The sequence below is a fragment of the Dipodomys spectabilis genome, unplaced genomic scaffold (genome assembly GCF_019054845.1).
Source record: "Dipodomys spectabilis isolate Male_0828 unplaced genomic scaffold, ASM1905484v1 ptg000002l, whole genome shotgun sequence".
NCBI classification, from domain to species: domain Eukaryota; kingdom Metazoa; phylum Chordata; class Mammalia; order Rodentia; family Heteromyidae; genus Dipodomys; species Dipodomys spectabilis.
Genome location: NW_024870679.1, coordinates 31533863 through 31556544, shown reverse-complemented (window position 1 = coordinate 31556544; position 22682 = coordinate 31533863). Strand labels below are relative to the sequence as shown.

The window sequence follows — 22682 nt, the reverse complement described above, 5'->3', positions numbered from 1 at the left end:
TCCATCCTTTATTTTCTATTTTCTCAAATATATATTCAAATGATGTAAAAGGAAAGAGGTCAGTTTTTTATAAGATACTTTTAAGTGGATGATGATGGTTCTCAGACTTTATAGTCCCTATTCTGACTTTTAAAAGTAGAAGGGAATGTATACTTACACAAAGCATTTCAATGATCAAAACATAAACAAAGTATCTGTCTAGAAAAGTTTTAAGGGACAAAGAATCAGGTAGTTCATTGTTTGGAGGAAAAAAATAGAAAATACATCACATGTAAAATTTAGGCATTAACACCTGAATTAAATTTAAATTTTCAGTTTCTAGGCAGGCATAACAAACACCATTTCTTTCCAGATAAAATATTAATGGTGAGCAAAGATTTCTTTTATATTTCCCAGTGAACTTTTCTGACAGTCAACAGGGAAAAAAACTATTCTGTATAATTTCACATTTTAATTTTGTCTTCATATCTGAAGAAAAAGACCTGAGTGCTGATTTTTTTTTGTAATTTCTTAAACTTTCACAACATTCACAAGTTTCCCTGCATTGTGTCTTCTCTGGTGTCTCAAAAGATTTGAGCTTTGACTATAGGATTTCCCACATTGAACACATTCATAAGGTTTCTCCCCAGTATGAATTCTCTGATGATTAATAAGCCCAGAATTCTGGCTATAGGCTTTCCCACATTCAAGACATTTGTAAGGTTTTCTCCAGTATGGACTCTTTGGTGTTACACAAGGATGGAACTTCTGCTGAAGGCTTTCCCACATTCAACACATCCATAGGGCTTCTCCCCACTGTGAATTCTCTGATGAAGAATAAAGGCCGAGCCTTGACCGAAGTGTTTTCCACATTCATCACAAATATGTTGTTTCTTTCGAGAGGGATTTCTCTTTCTTTCAAATCTGCCCTTGGGGAAGCAGGCTTCTCCATATTTAAAAATTTGAGGAACACTTATATTAAGAGCACCAGGAACTCCATGAGATTCTCCTGTTGAAGCAATCTCCTGCTTTGAAGCTAGTGCTCCATTTTCAGTCCTGGCATCATCCTCACAGTGCCTTAGGGACTGGAGTTCCCAGGATGCCCACTTGAGCTGGTTCTCCACAGCGTCAAGCTCAGAACTGGGTAATTCCTGAGCTGCTTCTTGAGATACCATGTCTTCCACTAGTACTTCCTGTTTCCAACGACGGAGAGAAACCGGCTGTCCAGGGTCATCCAGTTCCTCCAAGCACTGTCACTGCTTCCCCTCCATTCTCTGGATGATGCTCTTGAACGCAAGTCTGCAACTCCTTGGGTAGGATGGCAACGAACTGCTCCAGCACAACCAGCTCCAAAATCTGTTCCTTTGTGTGGGTCTCTGGCCTGAGCCATAGATGGCAAAGTTCGCGGAGCTAACTCACAGCCTCCCGGGGGCCTGGTGAATCCTGGTATCCAAACTGCCTGAATCGCTGCCGGAAAACCTATGGGTCAGGCAGATGGTTCCAGGCAATACTGGATCGCTCTTCACCATCAGGATCTTCCTCTAACTTCACTCTCAGAATTTTTTCCTCTTCACCTGGAGTTGTAATGATAAGTAGTGAATCTTCTTCCACTGACTGTGCAGACATCCTGATTTATAATACTTCAAGAAAAGACAATCAAGGGAGGATATAAACTCAGGAAAATATCTTGTTTTCCTCTGGCTCAGGAACCGCAGCAGTTTCGCTGTCCACCGCAGCCGCAGAAACGCCGCTCTGAAGCCGTTTTCCCCTGTAAAATTCATTTCTAACATATTGTCTTGTGACTATTGCTGTTGCCTTGGTTCATCCTTTGTCCTTTGTCTCACCATTTTGCTGTTTCCCCTCCTTACCCTAATTCAGAAAAATGTACCCAGGTTACCCAAATAAAATACAACAGGTGATAAGCCATAGGGGGGAAAAAAGAATGAAAGAACAAAAATAGCTTCACATAGTACATTAAATACAACAACAACAAAGAAAAACCTCTTGTTTCCATATCCTGAGTACAATTCTGGTCTAACATTGTTACCCCCTCCCTTGTTTTATCTGGCAGAATTTTTATTGGTGATGTTGGTGGTGGTTGTGTGGGAACTTAAATTCAGGGCCTGGGCACTGTACCTGAGCTATTTTGCTCAAGGCTAGCACTCTGCCACTTGAGCTACAGTGACACTTCTGGTTTTCTGGTAGTTAATTGGAACTAAGTGTCTCATGGACTTTTTCTGTTGGGCTGTCTTCAAACTGTGATCCTGAGATCTCAGCCTCCACAGTACCTAGATGGGAGCTTCCAGCACTTGGTTTTCTGGTAGAAATCGTTTTTTTCTTTGCCAGTCCTGGGGCATGAACTCAGGACCTGGGCACTGTCTCTGAGCATCTGTTGCTCAAGGTTACATTCTACCATTTGACCCACAGTACCAATTCCGGACTTTCTGTTTATGTAGTACTGAGGAACTGAACCCAGGCTTCATGCATGCTAAACAGGCAATCTCCACTAACCCACATTCTCAGCTGTCTGGCAGAATTTTAAACCTAGCCTTTTCTCTCAGAGATGCTTCTGTGAAATTCAAAAATTCTCTTATCAAGAAGACTTTTAGTCTCTACTTCTCTTGACACATATGAATGTTATCCACTTATCAGCCATTTAAGATTCTTTTTCATTTAGTAAGCATTTTACAAAGGTTTTCCAGACTACTTCCTACTAAAGTTCATCTGCCCCTCCCTTTGGACTTCCTTGCAGGATCTAAGTCAACTGTGGCCAAATTTCACTTATGTGCTATCGGACACATGCCCCTTTGCCCTGCCATCAGTGGGAGTAGAGTTATTTTCAATTATGGCCTGTCTTTCATTTAGCTGCCCAGCAGGTAGGGTCAGCTATAGCCTTTTGCCCTTTAAAATTTTCACTTATGTGTCTGACCCTCATCTAATACGTCAGTAGACTACTGGGAATACAATCAAGCTTACTGAGCTATGTCTTTGAAGCTCTTCATCCCAAAATTAAGGTCAGTAGACAGCTATCTCGCATTATACCCCCTTGGGAGATGGAATTCAGGTCATAGATCTTACCAGAGCTACTCTATTTTATTTTGTCCTTTCACTTAGGTCTTAGTATGTAGTTCAAGGTACCTTCAAACTCATGATTCTTTGCCACGGTTTCCTGGGTGCTGTACCACCATTCAACTTATGTCTATGCTTTTCTAATGTTTCTGACAGACTGGAGATAAAAATAATAAAAAGATAAAAGCCTACTCCTCTCCTTTGCAAGTTAATATGGACTTTTTTCCTCATATTAAAATATGGGTTTTGTTCTGTCACAGTCTTGTTTTACTTATTTCTCAAGGGAATGTTTACATAGTTCTGTTTTTATTTACTCTTCAAATTGTCAGGTACTGAGTTTCACACAGTAAATGTTAAATCACTACTGAAATGATCTAATACTGAAATTCAATGTTCCCAGTGATTTCTTCTGCTTACAACTAACCACAAACTGATGCCTTGTAGGCCAATTGGAAACAAGGGATAATGAGTATATTTTGTTGGGAACAAAAGAGAAGAACAAGAAGAATGGAGAGTAGGATGCAAATAGAAAAATAGAATACTTGGGTCAAAATTCTGAGTCCTTCTCTTTTAGTACAACATATAAGTAACTCATTTAAATTCTATGATGGGGAAAACTTGACATTTTCTTAAATCCCATTTAAGAATTTGACATTTTCTCACTAATAGGTCAATAATACCTATATTCACAGATGGTTGTGCAGAATTAACGCAGCATAAATGAAAGTATTCAGTAGAATGCAGTGTAGCTTTTATACATAGTAGAAATTCAACACAATTTTATAGACATGAAGCAACTGCTGGAAAAGTGTAATAAAGGAAGCAAAAAGATGTTAATCTGATCACAATGTGTGTGATGGATCAGAGTATGAAGAGACTGGAGGCAGGAGAATCAGCTGGGAAGCCATTACAATATTTTATTTGTATAATAACAAGTAAAATATAAGCAGAGGTAGGGGTAAGATGGAAAGAAAATATTCCATATACTGAATGCAGAAAATGAAAATGCAACAGAGAAAAGCACTTACAATATTTCTAATAAAAGCTGGTTTTCTGTATCTATAATGTGTTGGAAAAAGTGCTCTGACTGGCAGTAAAGTTGTTGTTTACCTAAATCCCTCCTTCTGGCTCACACCAATCTCAAGGGTATTTATAGTTTTCTGTCAGGATCCATAAACCTCCTACTCCAGATCTCATTCTGTCCTTAGGAGGAGATTTGATCCATATTCAGACTATATTTAATGCATCTAGTGTTTAACGTAGCTTCTAGTCACTCTCATCCAAAATTAGAGGGTAATTGGTACGTAAGAAAAAGTCTGTCTTCTTCACCCACTGTGCAATAGAATGTAAAGAAGCCCTAGGTTCTCTCCAGAATTTCCAGCAGTATTCTACCCAGGTTACTACTGCAAGAACCTGCTCATTAAAGAACCCAAGAACCCATCACTGATTGGCGTACTGCTCTTCCTTGCCTCTCATTTCCACAATTCCTCCCTTTTATAGGACTACATCTCAAATAAACAATTGACATCTCTGAATCATTGCTTTTGATTCTAATTTGGGTTCAGGTATTAAAGATCCAAACTTAAGATGAAGAGTGATGAGGGAGAGAGTATAACATAAGTTTGATATTTTTTAATGTTTGTAAAATCTACAAGGGTAAATAATAATTGAGGGGTGGAAATATTTCATAGTTCTTTCTATTTTTTAGACATTTTTCCTGCTTAAATATCTGAGTGGTAAATCCTACATATTCCTCACATGTGGCTTCTGTGGCAAGTGACATACTGTGCTGACAAGAAAGATGCACAATAAATATTTGTTGAAAGGATAAAGTAATAAAGAACTAAAAAGCTTCTTTAATGCAACCACAGCTCGTGGCAGCTGTAAATAAACTGATAACCTTTGCATTCTCCTATAATTTTTCCTGCCTAGAAAAATCTTTATTCAGGAAATGGACTTCTTTATTTTCTTTTGTATCTGGGCAAGATTATTGTTATGAACAGAACAGCAACTCAACAGAACAAAATACACCACTGCTCTGAGCTAGGTTGATAGCAGATTCATCATAGCTCCTTTTTGGTGGCCTTTCATGTATATTGACAAAATCATAAGTTAAATGCCAGACTTTCAAATGTAAAGCAAAATTGTTTTCTATTACTGACTAAACGATTGTTGTGTTAGTCATTTCAGACTGATAGCTCATTCCACAGTGATTCTTTGCATGCAGCTTCAGGAATACAACCCCAATGCAACAGGAAAACAAGGCTTACTGTGACATGATTGAAGCTGGAGTCCTATTCTCAGTTGAGGACACTAATGTGAACGTAAAACAGATTTAGAGCCAAGAATTGGCAGAAAAAGTATTCCCTAAAGAGTTATTCAGTACTGTCTGCCATATGCAGCAATCTCTCAATTCATGTGTTCCTCTTGCCTGATTGAGAGCTAGCTAACGAGGTGGCAACAATCCAGTTAGTTCCCATGAAGAAAGGAAATACTACATACAGAGGTATACAACACAAAGACGTTCTTTAGATGATTGTCGTACTTGCAAACAATACAATTATGTGAATATATTTAGCAAAATATAAATTAAAGTAAGAGGGGACAAAGAGATAAATATTACATGTGATTTTTATTTAATAGGCTACAAAACAAACCATATGTGTAAAATAATCATTTCTAATCATCTCACTTGGAAAGAAGAAACAATATCCATTTATGGGCTGTTTTATAATTAGATAATGGTATTTTTAAAAAGCTAGCAAATGAAGGAATTGACAATTTAACTTTTCAGTGGGTTGGAAAAAATGTATTTCTATCATAGGAGATTTATAGTGTTGGATGATCTCCATAAGATACCCTGGACTAATCCTCATGATAATCCCAGAGACAGTCTCCAGGAATGGCAGGACTAAAGCAATCTTCTTAAGAAGATGTACCAGTTGCTCCCCAGGCCAAATGATGACCAGCTCAGGAAGAAGGTCTGACCTGCAATTTCCATACTCTCAGGAAACTGCTCCGCCACCACCACTACTTCTTCCTCTTCTTCCTCTTCTTCTTCCTCCTCTTCTTCCTCCTCTTCTTCCTCCTCCTCCTCCTCCTCCTCCTCCTCCTCATCCTCCTCCTCTTCTTCTTCTTTTTCTTCTTCTTCTTCTTCTTCTTCTTCTTCTTCTTCTTCTTCTTCTTCTCCTCCTCCTCCTCCTCCTCCTCCTCCTCCTCCTCCTCCTCCTCCTCCTCCTCCTCCTCCTCCTCCTCCTCCTCCTCCTCCTCCTCCTCCTCCTCCTCCTCCTTCTTCTTCTTCCTCTTCTTCTTCTTCCTCTTCTTCTCCTTCTTCCTCTTCCTCTTCTTCCTCTTCTTCTCCTTCCTCCTCGTCTTCCTCTTCTTCCTCCTCCTCTTCCTCCTCCTCCTCCTCCTGAACATAGGAAAGGAAATAATTGAGGACAGAGGGAAGGAAAAATTTCATAGTAGGTTTTTTTTAGTTTTTGTTGTTGTTTGGTGTGTGTGTGTGTGTGTGTGTGTGTGTGTGTGTGTGTGTGTGTGTGATGTGTGTGTGAGGAGGTCTGGTTCTGGGGCCTAGACATTGTCCCAAAACTTGATCACTCAAGGCTAGCACTCTTCTACTTAAGCCCCAGCTCCACTCTGGCTTTTTTTGATGGTTAGAGATGAGTCTTAGGGACTGGATTTTCTTGACTGGTATAGTTTCAGACCATGATCCTTAGATGTCAGTCTCCAAAGGAGATAGGATTACAGGCATCTCCTTTCTGTGGTAGGATTTTTATGTTTTATATAAAATGTTTTATGTTCTCCGTGGAGAGCTAGACACTTCATTTTAGAAAGTTACAGAGTCATCTTTCCAACTTCCTCATTCTGAAGATATAAAGTGTGTATCTAAGTTTCCTAAATGTCCAGAAATATATACAATGATGCCTATTTTGCAATTGTTAGGATCACTGAAGTTTGCCTACAAACTTTCAGGCTGGGAAGGTGGCTTAGTGGTAGAGTGCTTGCCTAGCATACATGAAGCACTGGGTTCAATTCCTCAGTACTACATAAACAGAAAAATCCAGAAATGGTGCTGTGGCTCAAGTGGTAGAGTGCTAGCCTTGAGCACGAAGAGTCTCAGGAAGCCCTGAGTTCAAGCCCCAGGACTTGAAAAGACTTGTTTTGTCCACTTAAAGTGACACAAAGAGGTAAATTTAAGTGATGTTCACTCCTATCACAGAGCAAGACAATTCTTCAAATATTTTGCAATATTCATGATTCCTTATTCCTTTCTATTTGAAAAATGGCAAAAATGTGGCATGTACAGAATATGACCTTTTTCTCACTTCGTATTCAGGGGAGTTTCGTAAATTCAGAGGAGTTTTGTGCATATTATTATAAAATAGCAATACATGTCTACTTCAAGTCCATGCTATTGAGAGATGACTGGTAATTTAAAATAAATGGATAAAATAGCTCTTTTATTTTTATTTTTTCCAGAAGCACTTGTCTGATTAATAAAAGAATAGAGCCCCAAATTTTATGTCTATGAGTATGAGAGAACAGAGATACTCTCAGATTAAGTGAAAACAACCACATCACCATGAGATTCAGAACGAAAGGCTTGTGCTGTCCATGTTCCTGTCTCCTCAAGGCAGTTATCATAGTATCTGCTCATGGCAGAAATTCCAAGAAACCATGTGGGCAGGGAAGTCAGATTTTCAGATCCAACTTAAGACATGTTTAGTCAATTCAATTCGTTTTTGCCTTTGATTCTCTTTTCCTTGGAGGATAGACTCATCTTTTAACAAAACAGATACAGATATACAATTATCACATGTTTTCTCCCATATATGAAAATTTAAAGCAATGAGAAGATGCCCTGGAGAGAGAAGAGGGAGCCGGGCCCCAGTGGTTCATGCCTGTAATCCCAGCTACTCAGGAGGCTGAGATCTGAGGATCAGGGTTCAAAGCCAGCCTGGACAGGAAAGTCCGTGAGACTCTGATCTCCAATAAACCACTAGAAAACCAGAAGTGGCGCTGTGTCTCAAGAGGTAGAGCACTCACCTTGAGCTGAAGAGGTCAGGGACAGCTCCCAGGCCCAGAGTTCAAGCCCCATGACCAACAAAAAAAAAAAAGAAAAAAAAAAGAGGGATTACTAGTGACTATGGTGGACAGGAGACAGAGGAGTGGGAGGAGGGGGTAAAAGAGGGCAGAAGAGGTGATGATGGGCATAATAAATATATGATATATTGTATGAATAAAAAGACAATCTAGTACATGTGTATAACTATTATGTGTCAATAATTATAATAAAAAAGTACTCTACAAGAGCAAATGTCAGTCCATATTAATCCTTCATAGAAACTAAGGTACACATCAGCTTTCAATTTATTAATTTATATTTACTCTAACCCTGCCTTCTCCAAAGTATGCCTATTGGGTCTGTGAAATGTGAGATACCCTCAGATAGTTTTCTTCCTTTGGTTCCAAATGTATGTTACCATCAAACTCAAATGTATTTTTGACAGGGTTGCAAATGTTATTTTTTGAGAATAATGTGCATAACTCAATACTCAAATCTGACAAGTCTGTGATCTATGATCACTCTTATCTAAATGTCATGCCATAAACCTATTAGTCATTGGGTAAAAAACGATGATCCATTGGTAGAGCAATGCCTGTGATGTAGGTTCTGGATATCACCATTTAATAGAAATGATTCTACTCTTCACTGATAGCTTTCTAAGAAATTTAAATCAAAGTCCTCAGCTTTTTTAGCTGTCTTCAAAACTACTTTCTACTTTTACCACTCATAACTCATGTTATTATTTATGACCTTACAAATGATCTATGAATCTATCGATTTTTAAAAAGTGTGTTTAATTACAGGTTGTTCCTTTGCCTCTGTTCATTGTGGTTAAAGTAGATGAACACTAAACTCCAAGGCAGTTGTTAAATATACCTAATATCTACTCTTTTGAGTGCCAATAACTTCAATATCTTTATGCGTTCCCTGTAACTGATCTGCCCAAGAGGTTAAATTTTTGATTCCAAGGAAATAAACATTTTTAAGAGGTAGACACAAATCTAAGAAGATTAGCACTTTTTAAAGATTCCCAAAGTAATTTTCTAGCATTTTCTCATCAAAGACAAAACATTCATAGAAACACACACACAGATATAGAGAATACATAGAGACATACTAACATACATTTATGAAGTATGGATATTTATTTTCTAGCATAATACCTCTTTACAATAGCAAACTTTTGTGTTACTGATCACGATTCATTCTGTATTTCAGTGTTGATTATTTTTCCTTCAAGAATAGTAAACATTTCTACTTGACTCTAAAATACACTTTGCAAGATGTATAAGTTGTAGCTAATTTTAGGTGCAGTAAAATGCTACAAGATTTTCAACAAAAGTTTTAGATTATTCTTTTTCTTATAACAAATATTTGTGTATCATTTTATTTAAAATTTTCAAGAGTCATGTTTAAAGAATCATATTTAATGTACAGTTATTTTTCAGAAAAGAAATAAAACTTGAAATAAAACATTTATTATTTCTTCCCTCTCTTTCCTTCACTGCATTCCTTCTTTTCTATTAAATACAGCCTGTTCAAAGAATCTAAACTATGAACACTGGGGTGACTATTATATATGAGAAACTACAGTAATCTTGTTGTGATCAGCATTTTTTAAAAAGGTACCTTTGAAAATTCAGATCAAGATGAAGCCCAAACTTTGTAGAGAATTGCTGGGAATGGCAACCTCAACTTGTGAGATTTAGTCCTGTAATTTAAATCACAAGTTTCCTCTCAGTTTTATTTGCATAAACTATGGGCTATAATTAACATTGAGTGACAAGATAAGATCACGTACAATAGAATCTTAGCGTACAATCAGGCCACCCAAATTGAAACAAGCCTTCTTGTTATTTAGCTCTGCAAGACTGAGTCTGTGCCAAAATGGTGGGTTGAGTATGGTCTATGTAAAGAACAACGATGTGTGGAGGATAAAGTGAGAGGGCTTTAAGTTCAAAAGTAGTGGTGATAAGATCACATTTTCTATTGACAGCCTCTCACTCACCTTCCAATATCCAGTACCTAAATTTTCTAGAAATTTAGCCTTTGTTAATTTCTCTGCTACAGATACAAGGCATACAGACACAACATGCAACATTGTGAACAAAAATGCCATATTTGCTTCCATGCTTTTTTATTTTCTATGACATAGGCAAAAATGTCTTTCTCTTAAATTACTTCAAAAACCCTCTGGTTTTGAAGCAATTCTTAATAATCTCTTGATGCTACCTCAACTGTGTCCATTGTGTGTGTATGCAGATATATATTAGATATACATATATATACACACACGTTACCTAGTTGTACAAAGAAATTTCCATTTAACAAAGCATTTAACATATGTATTTGTGACTACAATACATTTTGACTAATGTCACTCCTTTCAACATTCTTGCCCAACCTTCCCCTACCGACCACTTCCCTTACTCCTCACAATTTTGTAGGATATACAGTGAGTGCTTGACTGTGTTTGCCCCTATTTATCCTCTTTTGTTCATCTACCACTTATCCCTTGATCCACCCACCTCTTTCAAGTTCCTGACTCCTGGTGTTTAAATTTTTGAACTCTGACTTTGTCTTTCTAAGGAATTACATTCTTTGGGCTCTCCTTTGAATCTATCATATGTCAGTTAATATATTTGTATTCATTTGTTTACATGAGTAAACAGCATGTTTACATGAGTTTAGGATACTTTCCACATACATTGCTAAGGTGGGAAAAGTTCTGTTAAGATATGAATCCTTGTGTCCCCATAGTCATATACTTGTATGTACCCACTAAAGTGATGTCTTTAAGCTGTAAAGTCATTGAGAGGTGATTAGGAATGGGAATAAAGTTTGTGTGAAAGAGACCTGAAGGAGTCTTTTCATTCAGTTCATCTTGGGAGGACAGGAAGATTGCCATTCTGAAAACATAACTTCACCAGACACAAAATCTGCTGGCACCTTGACCTTAGATGTCTCAGTTTCCAGAACCAAGGGAAAGAAATGTGTGCTGTTCATAAGCAATCTAACTTATAGTGATAGTATTATGTTGTGGTGGCACAAATGGACAGATAGGTTCCTTACTTCTATTACTGAATTTATCACAGGATGACATTATTATCAGCCTTAGTATAACTACAAATCCTTTAGATTTTTCTACTTTTTTTGACCCTTAACTTATAATGCACTCTTGGACAAATATAATGGGATCCATAAGGGCTTATCTAATAAATAAATAGCACTCTCTTTCAATGATGTAGTGCCTTTTTATGCCAAATATGTAACTTTATATTCAGTTCATTCAGTTATGCATCAAAATGTCTGAAATTTCATACACCCAGAAAGAATGAATATTGGAATACATTTGAAATTCGGAAAGTCTCTAAAAGGGAAAGGGATAATGCTGGAATTCCAGAGGGAACATGAAATACTGTTCTAAGGGGTTACATTTTCAAGCTCTTTATTTTATTTTCCATGGAGCAAAAATTACATTTCTATTTTACAAATGAATTATTATAATTACTGCATTCTCACTGAGTGACATTGTGTCCTTTCAGAAGGAACTCATCCACAGAGGATGCCTGAGGTAATCTGTAGATAATTGGGTCTAGCAGGTGTGGTCTAATTATATGTATGTCTTAGACCCCAGACTCCGACTCTAGAAATGCTAGTTTCTCTTCAAGAGCCTTCTTCATCGCTTTGATAGGATGTGAATAAGATTATCTCTTAGGATTGCTCTTCCTTGTAACTGTATCTGTATGCTTAATAATTGAATCTAAAAGCAATTTTGGTAAGTCTAATCAAACCATACGTATCATAGGGAATGTGTTCCTTATGTACTGTAATTCATGGATAGAAATTCACTGTCAGCAACATTAAAATTTGCCCTTAATATTTTTGTGGCATTAGGGAAGCTGCTGCATTTATAGGGTCACTTTATTTCACTATTATGAAAATCAATAAGATTTACCTTAAAGGTATCATTGAAATATGATGTTTTATAAACTAGAAAGTGTACCTTCAAGCAATTGATGGGTAGTTTTTAAAAAATATATTTAAGAAATTAATAAAATATTATAAAGTTATATTACTATTGTGTAAGCACAAATAAAATAGTGTATTCAAGCAACATGCACAAGGTTCCACTGGCATAATGATGATATACATGGCAAATATTATATGATATTTGATAGATATAGAAATTGAACCATTCATAACTAAACAAAATCAAGTCTGGATAAGAACAGGTCTCTATATCCCTAATCACAAACCACGATAAAATATGTAGTAATGTAATGAAATCTAAAATGTATGAATCTTTACTAACCAACAAAGTAGAAGGAAACTAATTTTTTTAACAAATAATTTTAAGGATAAAAATGTGAGAGAGATAAGACTCTAAAATCAGCATTGTTGGAAGTGGCGCTGTGGCTCAAGTGATAGAACATTCACTTTGAGCTGAAGAGCACAGGGACAGTGCCCAAGCCCAGAGTTCAAGCCCCACGACCAACAACAACAACAAAAAATTCAGCATTGTGTGATATAATTAAAATTTGAGCCACAAATGAAAATCATAGAGGTAAATATTAGGGTTTTCCATTGACCTTATTAAAACAAGTTTTCAAAAGGCAAAATTAATTTTAATATACTTAATTATATTTATCAGAAATGTGCGTGTCCATAAGAGACTTATTGCAAATAATTGACTTGTTGGAAAGAAGAGAGTATGTTTGCTGTCACTTTGGGAGTATCTGATATAATCACTACACTACTAGAGAACTGACTGATTAATCCAGGTTAAGAGTTTATTATTGGAGACAATATTGGTCTCACGCTGCTGATGTCAGATTTGGTACATAGCAGGGATTGTAGCCAAAAACATGGATGTGAGGAAGCCCACATTGGGGTAGGCCATGCATAATCATCATTCCTGGCAACATGTTGACTCTTTCTATGAGTGTACTGGAAATGAATAGAGTGGCTGGGAAAATAGGCTGACTGATGTCTACATGACTAGTCATACTATCCACATGATTTTTAAACCATCTTACTTTACTGATATCACAATATTATACTCACAAGTATTATACATAATTTCATATTTTTTCAACCATTCAGAGAGATATATTCTCATACTCTTTCTTAATATTTCCAAGGAGTGAATTTCCCAATTCCTTCCAAATTCATTTCAGCCAGCCCATTGGACACAATCTATGAATTGGTATATAATTACATATCGAGAATTTCTTCTTACAATTAAATTAAACAATGAATGCACTGGAGGGATTTTCTGTAATCATTGACCTTCAAGGATGTCTCAAAAGGGACTGTAATGTTGTAGTTCCCACTTTCTGGTGGTGATGGGATTTAGTGCTGAATCTCTAACTAGGTAGGATGTATTCTTTCTCTTTCAAATGAAATTCCCCATGAAGCCATTGGTACAAGCTAGAAGAAATAAGACAATATAGGGATGGGATAATAGGAATTGTAAGAAGCTGGGCTACTTCATATATAATATACTTGTGTCTTTATTGACAGTTTGCACCTCATCACTTAAATAACACTTCAATTTGATAATGGAGACCTTAGCAAATTGTAATTTGTGACTCGATGGATAACACCAACGTAATGATAATAATTTCATGGCACATAATTATTTGAAGGTCTGTGGACAAGTACTTAGTTTATCAGAAGGCTTCCTAGTGGAATAAAAGAAGTTTTTCAAAAGAAATAATAAGTTTAGGACATCTAGTTGTTTCTATACCTTGGCTGTTGTAAAAAGTAATGAAACAAATGTGCATGCCCCCAGTTACATTCCTTTGGATAAATGGCCAAAAGATATATTATTGAATTATAGGATAATTGTACTGTTAACTTTTTGAGGACCTTCCATACTGGCTTCCATAGAAATTATGTTAATTTAAGCTCCCACCTAACCATTATTTGTTCATGTTCTTGTTGATGACCATTCCGACCATTCTTGAGACAGATTCTCAAGAAAATCACACACACATACACACATACACACACACACACACACACACACCTATACACACACACAGAGTGCAATTTTATTTAGCAATCAATTTGAATGAAATTTTGTCATTTACAGAGAAATGAGTAGATATGGAAAATATTATATCAAGTGAAATAATCCAGTCTTAGAAGGCCAAAGAAAGCATGTTTTACCTCCTAAGTGGGTGTTAGATCTAAAATAAAAAAGCATATGTAAACACATAATCATATGCCGCTATATATATGTACAAGTATATATATGAATATATATATGCATGAATGCATGAATGAATGTATATATACATGGATATTTAAATTGACTAAGGCATAGTGTAAACAGGAATAAGGTTTATGATGTAATCCCTTTGAACAATTAACCCAAGATTTAGCACACATAATATTAGAAAGCTGAGATGTGTCTTGACTGGAGGATGGGTAAGAGTGGAAGAAGTAGACAAATAGACTATAGAAAGACAAATATAGCCATAATGATATCCATATATTAAAAGAGAACAAAGGAAATTGGTGAAATTGGTGTGAAAATGGGGAGAAGAAATAACTAGTATATGTCTGAGACAAGCAGAAAAGGTAAGATAAGTTGATGTTAAGCGAAATGAACCCTAAGCTAAGGATTCAAATGTTTTTTTTTTTCTTTCTTGCTATTGTGTCTAACATAAGATATTTAATATATTTCTTTGTTGCTTTGTGTGTCTCTCCCCTACGGTATAACCCCTGTTTTCACTGTATTTGATGTTGGTATAATTTGTGGAGGGGAAGGGAAAAAAAAAACAAATTGATTAAATAGGGATACAGGTGGACCCATTGCAACAATGAGATGTACAAGATGTTATGTCGAAAATGAACTTTACAACTTTGGCTGGAGGAGCGGGAGGGGAGTGGAGGGGTGAGGGGGAGATGGGAAGGGATGGGAAGGGGAAACAAAAGAGGAGGCAATAATGCTTGATAAGAAATGCACTCATTACCTTGTCCATGTAATTGCAATACCTCTGTATGATATTTTCACAATTAAAAAAAAAAAGAAAGAAATGGATAGCTGATGGAACTAACTAAAGTGCATTGCATATATAAATAGACATGTTAAAATGAAATATTTTATGATTAATTGAGGACAATAAAAATGGGGTAGCTATTTTTAGAAGATATCGGGAATTAGTCCAGTGCCTTAAGAACTGTAATTTACTTAGTAGAGTCAGTGAAAGGCTCCAAACAGCTTTCCACTGATACTTTAGGCATCACTGAGGCTGCTAGATTGTGTGACATAAATGGCACAGGAGCACATCCATGAAGCTTGGATCTCTTAAGTATTCACTTATTCAGGGCTCCACTGAAAACGTAACACTGTTTTGGAATATTCAGTGAATGACCCAAGAAATACTCAAATGAGGAATATATTGCCTCCAAATTTCAAAGAAACTTTCTGAGTTGTGAAGTTCCGGGAAGATGGCAGAGGAGAAGCTGGAGTCTAAACAAGCTCTCGCATAGAAAGCAGATTAGAGTTCCAGTGAACAGTCCTAAGCCAGAGAATCACACCAAGTGTGCCATCACAGGACAGAGAGTCAGGCCAGAGAGGGAAAATCCAGGCAAGGAGACACATCTGAGCTCTTGCCAGCAGCCGCCGTGGTGGTGGCAGCTGTGGCAGTGGAGGCAAGCCATACCTGAGCCACAGAGAGTCTGGGACAAAGGAGCCAGACGCAGTGGGCGAGCGGATTCTACTCAACACCAGCAAGAACCGACAAGGAGCGGACATCTTCATCCTGCAGTTCGCAGACCAGAGACGACCCAGGAACCAAGACTCGGCGTGAGTAGAACCCTGACGTCCTCACTCCTTCTCAGGGAGCAGAGGAGGGAAGGCCACGCCTCCCCCTCCAGCACCGGAGATCTCCATCTTGGATACCGACAAAGCTCCGCGGAGCTGCTAGCTCCAACTCAGGCCTTGGAATAAAATGAGTCATTTAGCAGGTCACAAGAACTTAACGGCGGCGTGACCTGCCAGACTCAGCTCCACCGAGGGAAAAGACACCCAGCTCGGGAGCCAGCCCTAGGAGTGGCTTTCTTCACTGGGTAATCAGAGCCAGAGGCTGCCCCTCCCTCTAGCAGCCTCAACAATCAATTGAAAATCAGTAAACAGAAACCCTGAGAATGGCTCTAGGCTGGGCTCTGTGAGTTTTTCACAAACTAGCCCCCGGGAAAAGCTACTGTCTGTTGAAAGGCCTCAACTCTACCCAGAACCTAGCCTCATCACTGCATCCCCTTCTTTTGTGATACTCAAAGCAGATCTGCCTCCCATTGAACTAGCCTGTGAGGAGGATCGCCAAATCCTGGGTAAAGCAGAGCATTTTTCTGCTTGTTCGAACAAACTGACTTAAGAAACCAACCAAGCCAAAGGACCACAAGCAGACCAGAGACTCCAACAAGAGGCTGGTTACAGACACAAGGGAGATATAGGATTTTTCCCACCCCTCCCAAAAAAATCAAATAACTTTTTTTCTTCTTCTTTTTTTTTTGGTACCTTATATAAAAAAATTTTTTTTCTTTTCTAAAACTTTTTTTAATCTTTAATTTTTGCCTTTTTTGAAAAAAAAAATATTTTCCAGTAACTTTTTTTTCCTCATATAATTTTTATTTTAGGGATACGTGATTGTACGTTTTTCTTTCTTTTTTTGTTTTCTTTCTCTTTTTTTTTCTTTTTTAATTATCTTTTTGTTTTTTGTTTAGCTCTACTGAACTTCTCATCTTTTCTTCTTCCTTTCTTATCCTTTTCACCTCTCCTCTCTTTCATTCTTCTTTATGTGACTAAATTCTTGTCCTGCACATCCTCAGATAAACCCATAGTTGACTATTAGACCCTATCCCCCATTGTGTACACACTTAATCCACAAATTTATTACTCAATTCAAAACCTCTGAGACTTAAATTCTTTAATAGCAGTACTACCTCTTTATACCTATATAATATTTTAAGCATTTTTATTTTTAAGTTTTTCACATCTCCTTTATATCCCTCCCCTTTTCTCAATATATTCACGTTCTTCTCTAAATAGATTGTTTTCATTACCACATAATATTATTAATTTTTTACTTTTTTTTCTGGTCTTTTTCCTTTTCCCTTTCCCTTTCTTCTTTTTTCTCTCTCTCTACTTTCATCCTACCAAACCTATTTCCTGCTTTGAGATTAGGACTTAGTTAACTCTCCCTGTGCCTCCCCACATCAATCTATTCCTATTTTTTACCCACATCTCTCCCTAACCCTAATAATTTCTGGGTTTCTAAATTCTTCTTTGCGGTTCATAGCCCATTAACATATAGTTGTTTGATGTTGAATAGATGTATCTGTTGAACTAGATTATATCTGTAGACTATTGACTGCAAATTCAGACTTTGGTTGATGCTTGCCTTAAGATAGTGTTCTAGCACAAAACTGGTGCTATTTTCATCTCAAATGGGCAGAGTAAGCTGGAAAAACACAAGAAAAATGGCAAATCCAGGTATCCCAAATCCCAATCTTGATAATCAGGGGACAGAACAGATAATGAATAATCCAGAGGAGAGTTCCCAAATAGCTCTACAAACACTGCTGGCAAACATGATAAATGAAAAGATAGAAAGCATACAAAGGACTCTGTATGAGCGTGATAGGGAGAGAGAGAAGGCAATCCAAAAGTTTATACAGGAATATCATAAGCGTGAGGAAGCTACTCAAAAACTGATACAGGATTTGCGTGAGCACCTTGAGAATGCTCAAAGAGAAAGGCAGGAATGGCATGAGCAGGCTGTGAACACTCAAAGAGAACTACAGGAATCTCACGAACAGGAGGAAGCTAATCAAAGAGTAATACAGGAATTGAGAGAGCAGGAAGAGAATACACAAAGATCACTAAAGGCATTCATGGAATCCATTAACAAAGAGCTGAAAGAAGTCAGGGAGACCACAAAGGGAACGCTGAATGGAACCCAACAGAAGGAATGGGAGTCCAAGGAAACAATAACCAATCAACTAAGTGATTTGAGAATAAACACTGAACACCAAATTAAGGAAGTAAAGAAGTTCATACAAGATCGAAAACAAAGCTTCAACAAAGGTTTTGAAGCCATCTAAGCTGACCAATTAGAAGGAAAAGAGATAAAAAACAAAGTAGAGAGTCTTGACAGCAGGTTAGACCATGCAGAGATCGAATCTCAGGGATTGAAGACAGCCTAGATATTATAGAGAAAGAACATACAACCATCCAAGACAAGTCCAAGAAGTATGATAGATCTATCCAACACCTGGAAGACACCATCAGAAGGCCTAATCTAAGGATAATGGGTGTAGAGGAGCACCTAGAAACAGAAGTCAATGGCCTAGGAAATTTGTTTAACAGGATCCTTGCAGAGAACTTCCCAAACATACAAAAAGCTAGGCCTATTCAGATACAAGAAGCTTTTAGAACCTCAAATAGACCAGACCAGAATAGAACATCCCACCGCCACATTATAATCCACACAGGATCAACTCAGAACAAGGAAAAGATCCTTAAAGCTGTCAGGGAGAAAAGGTTAATCACCTCTAAAGGGAAACCAACTAGAATCACCTCAGATTTCTCAGCAGAGACAATCAAAGCAAGAAGAGTCTGGAATGATGTATGCCATGCCCTAAAAACAAACAACTATCAACCAAGAATACTGTACCCAGCTAAACTCTCCTTCATAACTGAAGGCCAAATAAAAACCTTCCATAGCAAAGAAAAATTGAAACAATACATCTCCACCAAACCAGCCCTACAAAAGATTCTTAAAGATGTCCTACATATAGGAAACCAACAAGACCACAATAAAGCCCATGAAACTGCACCCAAACTGAGAATCCAAGAACCATAGGAAGAACCCAGTTTTCACAGCCCCCAAGAAGATGGATAACATGGCAGGAAGTCCCAAATACCTCTCAGTCCTATCTCTTAATGTTAACGAACTGAACTCTCCAATTAAGCGACATAGACTGTCTAGTTGGATTAAAAAACAAGACCCTTCTATCTGCTGCGTTCAGGAGTCACATCTTGCCCATAAAAACAAACACATTTTCAATGTTAAAGGCTGGAACAAAATCTACCAAGCAAACGGCCCCCATAAACAGGTGGGAGTTGCAATCCTAATATCAGATAAAATAGATTTCAAATTAAAATTCGTGAGAAGAGATAAAGAAGGTCGCTACATACTAATTAAGGGATCTCTCCTTCAGGAGGATATTACAATTCTAAATATCTACTCGCCAAACAATGGAGCACCCAAATTTATTGAAGAAACATTACTTTCCCTCAAATCCCATATAGATCCAAAGACTTTAATTGTTGGGGATTTTAACACAGCACTCTCCCCACTAGATAGATTAACTCGGCAAAAACTCAACTGAGAAACCGCACATCTACACAGCTGCATAGATCAACTAGATTTAACAGACATCTACAGAACATTTCACCCAGCAGCATCAGAATACACCATTTTCTCAGCAGCACATGGAACATTTTCTAAAATAGACCACATTTTGGCGACAAAGCAAACTTGTCTAAATTCAGAAACATTGAAGTTATACCTTGCATTCTCTCTGACCACAAGGGAATAAAATTAGAACTCAACACCAAAAGCCACCAAAGAAAGTCCGGTATCACATGGAGGCTGAACAACACACTGCTGACTCAAGAGTGGGTCATGGAAGAGATTAGAAAGGAAATTCAAATGTTCATGCTATTCAACAAAAATGAACACACAAATCACCAGCTTCTCTGGGACACAGCAAAGGCAGTACTCAGAGGCAAGTTTATAGCTCTGAGCTCCTACATCAACAAATTGGAGAGATCTGAAACCAACAATTTAATGACACATCTAAACCTCCTTGAAAAAGAGCAGCAAGATAAACCCCAATCCAGTAGATGGAAAGAAATAATTAAAATTAAATCAGAATTAAATGAATTAGAATCCAAAAAAACTATAGAAATAATCAACAAAACAAAGAGTTGGTACTTCGAAAAAATTAACAAAATTGACAGACCCTTAGCAAATCTTATCAGAAAAAGAAGAGAACACACCCAAATTAATAAACTCAGAGATGAGAATGGAAACATCACTACAGAAACAACCAAGATTCAGAACATTGTAAGGAAATACTTCTCAAAACTTTATGCTAATAAGTTTGAGAACTTGACAGAAATGGACCTTTCCTAGCAAATATTGACATGCCAAAACTAAACCAAGATGAATTAAACTACCTTAACAGGCCCATATCAAGCATTGAAATAGAAACAGCAATAAGAGACTTCCCAGCTAAGAAAAGTCCAGGACCAGATGGTTTTACAGCGGAATTTTACAAGGCCTTCAAAGCAGAGCTCACACCAATTCTCCTCCAACTCTTCAATTAAATTGAAAGACAGTGTTCACTACCGAACACATTCTATGAAGCCATCATAACCCTCATCCCCAAACCAGGCAGGGACTCATCAAAGAAAGAGTACTATAGACTCATTTCTTTGATGAACATTGATGCAAAACTTCTCAACAAAATTTTGGCCAATCGACTTCAACAATTCATCCAAAAAATCATACACCATGATCAAACAGGATTCATTTCAGGGATGCAAAACTGGTTCAATATATGCAAATTAATTAATATTATTCATCACATCAACAGGAGCAAGAATAAGAACCACATGGTTATCTCAATAGATGTAGAAAAAGCATTCGACAAGATCCAACACCCCTTTTTGATGAAGGTTTTGGAAAAATTAGGAATCCATGGAACATTCCTCAATACAGTAAAGGCTGTATATGACAAACCTACAGCCAGCATTATACTTAATGGTGAAAAACTAAAGCCATTTCCTCTTAACTCGGGAACAAGAAAAGGATGTCCACTCTCTCCACTTCTCTTCAATCTAGTATTAGAATGCCTAGCTGCAGCAATAAGACAAGATGCAGACATAAAGGGGATCCAAATAGGAAAAGAAGAAATAAAACTCTCCCTCTTTGCAGATGACATGATCTTGTATTTAAAGAATCCCATAGACTCCACTCCCAAATTACTCAAGCTGATTCAAAACTTTGGCAAAGTAGCAGGGTATAAAATTAACCCCCAAAAATCAATGGCCTTTCTGTATGCCAACAATGAGAAAAGTTTGGCTGAAATTAGGAAAGCAAATCCATTTGTAATAGCCCCTCAAAAAATAAAATACCTAGGAATTAACTTATGCAAATAAGTGAAGGATCTCTATGATGAAAACTTTAAAATCTTGAAAAAGGAAATCAAAACAGAACTTAAAAAATGGCAAAACCTCCCATGCTCCTGGATTGGAAAGATTAACATCATGAAAATGGCAATACTTCCCAAGGCTATCTACAAATTCAACGTGATACCTATCAAAATTCCAACCTCATTCTTCAAGGAAATAGAAGAGGCAATCCAAAAATTCATGTGGAACAATAAAAGACCCCGAATAGCAAAAACGCTCCTCAACGGAAAGAACACTGCTGGAGGAATATCAATACCAAATTTCAAACTCTACTATAAAGCCATAGTAATCAAAACAGCTTGGTATTGGCATAAGAACAGACCACAGGACCAATGGAATAGAATTGAAAACCCAGAAATAAACCTACAGACCTATAGCCATCTAATCTTCGATAAGGGAGCTAAAATAATAGCATGGAAGAAAGACAGCCTCTTCAGTAAATGGTGCTGGCAAAATTGGTTAACTACATGTAGAAAACTAAAGCTAGATCCTTATATATCACCCTGCACCAGAATCAACTCCAAATGGATCAAAGACCTCGGAGTCAAACAGACACTCTGAAAACATTACAGGATGGAATAGGAGAAACCCTAGGTCTCCTTGGTGCCGGCCGATCTTTTCTGAATAGATACCCGGAAACACAACAAATCAAAGAAAGGTTGGACAAATGGGATTGCATGAAGTTGCAGAGCTTCTGCATGGGAAAGGACATAGGTAGCAAGATCAATAGAAAGCCCACAGATTGGGAGAAGATCTTCACTAGCCATACAACAGACAAGGGTCTCATATCTAAAAAAACTTGGAACTCAAAAAATTAAATCCCCCAACAACAAATCCTCAAAGAAACAACTGCCCAATAAATAAGTGGGCTTAAGACTTAAAGAGAAACTTCTCTGAAGAAGAAAGAAGATGACCAATAAACAAATGAAGAAAAATTCAATCTCCCTATCCATAAAAGAAATGCAAATCAAAACAACATTGAGATACCACCTCTCTCCAGTTAGAATGGCAAAAATCAAGAACTATGCTGTAGGGGATGTGGACAGAAGGGAACATTACTTCATTGTTGGTGGGAATGTAAACTTGTTCAACCACTTTGGAAAGCAGTATGGAGGTTCCTCAAAAGGCTTCACATAGAGCTCCCCTATGACCCAGCAATCCCACTTTTGGGCATTTACCCAAATGTTTACAAACAAGACCACACTAAAGCTACCAGCACAACAATGTTTATTGCTGCATTATTTACCATAGCTAAGATATGGAACCAACCCAGATGCCCCTCAG

The 22682-nt window shown here is 37.4% G+C and overlaps 1 pseudogene; it reads right to left on the bottom strand.

The window, feature by feature from the left end:
- Positions 1–493: 493 nt before the first annotated feature.
- Positions 494–1610, bottom strand: LOC122107292 (annotated as a pseudogene).
- Positions 1611–22682: the final 21072 nt, after the last annotated feature.